We start from the raw sequence: 3,307 nt of genomic DNA on the forward strand, positions 1-3,307 counted from the left end.
CCCCCCCCCAAAAAAGGTCCTCTTCCTACCGTGACGATGGCGACATCAGGTAGCTTGGACCACACACGTTCCTTCTTTAGAATGCCTCGTCCTTGGACACTGTCTTTTTTTTTTTTTTTTTCCTCTTCAGTGAAAGTAAGGAAGCCAACCACAGTGAACAGTGTGAACATGGAATAGTTTGTAGAAGTCTAGGCTCCTACCTAGTACAGTCTTTCCCTAAAGCACAAGATCTATCTAGGCATGGAACCAAACATGCTCAGTCTCTCCTCCGTAAAAGGTCCAAAGCAGGGAGACCCTTAGACTTGTGGAGCCATGAACATTTCAGTATTTTATCTTATGTGGAGATGATGTAGACACTCGCTGAGGTTTCACCCTGTCAGGGCACTTAGCCAACCGCTAAGCCTAGAGATGACCAGAGATGTTGGAAAGTCTTGAAGTCGGCCTGTGGAAAACAATCATTGGGGGAAAAGTTCCCCTTAAACATTCTTATCTCGTCAACATCTATGTCCTCTGTTATGAGCAATCCTACTTGGATGATTCGTGAACATTTCATGAGACATGAAAGCAGTTCAGTTCGTCATGATCTCTACACCTCCCGCCCCCCGCTCCCCTTTCACGTGAGAGATTTTCTTCCTGATTTCAGAGGGGAGAAGTAAAGGAGAGTCAGAGTGCCCCTCTCGTGGTGTTGTCACTCAAATTCCAAAACATCCCTATGCCACGGAGGCACATTTGGGGGTGGCCTACCCAGGGCCCCAAGACTTTCAAAGTCAAACTCAAGGAGGATGTAAATGTACTTCATGCCACCGAACCGGTGAACCTGATGGCTTACTAGGAGGTGATGTGTCATTGGCCCACCAGTTTAAAACACAGAACCAAACACCCTCTCCTCGATGACTCGGAACAAGTGAGTTCCTGGGTCTGTCGGAGAGGGTCCCCTCCTCCAGGTGGGTCAATAAGCACTGCACATGACGGTAGGTGTTCATGGTGTCCTTGGGAAAGAAAGGCAGGGAGAATTTTATTTTGAAAAGCTTATCTTCTCACAGCATTTACACTATGAACGATGATGCAACTTCATTGGGGGCGTGGGGGGAGCGGGTTGGGCGGTGAAGGCCAGGTAGCCTGGCAACATAGAAGAGCCACGGAGGCTGTGTGTGACCCCAAGGATGTCCGGCGACTCCTCTCACTTGGGGGGTGGGGGGGAAGGGGGGGCGAGATTCCTGTGTGTCTGTCTGCATTCATCAGTCGTGGGAGAGGAAAAACGATGTTCCCTCAACGATCCTTCTGAGTTCTTGCCTGAGAATCCCCTGTCCCCAAAAGACAGCTCGAGAAGAGAGCAACCCACGGCTGAGGAACGCGTGCACTGTGCCCCCCACGCAGGAGAAGCCCAAGCCAGAAGTCACTCGAAACGGCGGGCTGTGAGCTTGAGCTTCTCGAAGAAGATTTTTGTCCTCCTTTCAGGTCAGCAAGAAGAGGGAGAGGCAGAGCGGCAGAGGGTCCTTGTCGCCCACCCGTCGTTTCTGAAGCGCCTTAAATTCCAACTCATCTATGTGCCAAAGCGGTTCCATTTCGGGGTGCCCTATTCCGGTTCCCTCCCCGCACGGAGAAAAATGTTCTGTCCCGATTCACTGAAATGCTCCCAAAGGGCCTTGGTGTGAGGCAGTGGACCTATGCCCATCCTGCCTCCTCTTCAAATCATTTCTACCGATACAGAAGAAAAGACACCACCCCCCCCACCCCCCACCATGGCCTGCCACAGGCAGTGCAGCTATCCCTGGGGAAGGGGGATTTGGTATGGTAGCACGCGGACATCAGTCCAACATCAATTCCATCTTCATGACTTCTCGTGGAGGATGAGGGAGAGGGAGAGAGAAAAAGAGGAAAGGAGAAAGGGGGTGGGGCGAGGCCGGGAGGGAGAGAGAGAGAGGAGAAAAGAGAGAGAGAGAGAGAGAGAGAGAGAGAGAGACAGAGAGAGACAGAGAGAGACAGAGAGAGACAGAGAGAGACAGAGAGAGAGAAACAGAGAGGGAGAGAGAGAAACAGAGAGGGAGAGAGAGAGAAACAGAGAGGGAGACAGAGAGAAACGGAGAGGGAGAGAGAAAGAGAGAGAGAGACAGAGAGAGAGAGAGAGAGAGAGAGACAGAGAGAGAGAGAGAGAGAAACAGAGAGGGAGAGAAAGAGAAACAGAGAGGGAGACAGAGAGAAACAGAGAGGGAGACAGAGGGAGAGAAACAGAGAGGGAGAGAGAAAGAGAGAGAGAGAAAGCTCAATGATCCTAAAATCCATGGATGAGGGCTAGCGTGGCTAGGGGCTTCCCTGGCGGTGTAGTGGTTAAGTCTCCATCCTTCCGCTGCACGGAATTGAATGAATGAATGAATGAATGAATGAATGAATTGAAAAGCGTTATTAAAAACAAAAAAGGGCTTCCCTGGTGGCACAGTGGTTGAGAGTCTGCCTGCCAGTGCAGGGGACACGGGTTCGAACCCTGGTCTGGGAGGATCCCCCAGGCCGCGGAGCAGCTGGGCCCCGTGAGCCATAGAGCCTGTGCTCCACAACAAGAGAGGCCGTGACAGTGAGAGGCCCGCGCACTGTGATGAAGAGTGGCCCCCGCTCACCTCAACTAGAGAAAGCCCTCGCACAGAAACGAAGACCCAACACAGCCATAAGTAAATAAGTGAATGAATGAATGAATGAATGAATGCTTAGATAGATAGATAGATAGATAGATAGATAGATAGATAGATAGATAAATAAGGGACTTCTCTGGTGGCGCAGTGGTTAAGAATCTGCCTGTCAATACAGGGGACACGGGTTCGATCCCTGGTCCAGGAAGATCCCACATGCCGCGGAGCAACTAAGCCCGTGTGCCACAACTCCTGAAGCCCGCACGCCTAGAGCTCGTGCAACAAGAAAAGGCACCACAATGATAAGCCCATGCACCACACTGAAGAGTAGCCCCTACTCGCCACAAGTAGAGAAAGCCTGCACGCAGCAACGAAAATCCAACACAGCCAAAAATTAAAAATAAAAAAAGTTTTTAAAAATTAAAAACTAAAAATTAAAAATGAATAAAGAAAGAAAGAAAGAAAGAAATTTAAAAAAAACACACAAAAAAAAAAAAGAAGACTGGAGTGGCTTCCATCCCCCGCCCCCCTGGCCTCTGGTCTCTGGCCCATGATCTAGCATCCCCTGCCCTCCTCCCACTGTAATACCTCCCTCCGTCATTCAAAAATTAGCGCCGCCCACCCAGGCCGGCCCAGCCATCTGGTCGACCTCTTAAAAAACGACCGACCGGCAGGTGGCGCCCGAC

Source organism: Balaenoptera ricei, chromosome 21 (genome assembly GCF_028023285.1).
Source record: "Balaenoptera ricei isolate mBalRic1 chromosome 21, mBalRic1.hap2, whole genome shotgun sequence".
Lineage (NCBI taxonomy): Eukaryota > Metazoa > Chordata > Mammalia > Artiodactyla > Balaenopteridae > Balaenoptera > Balaenoptera ricei.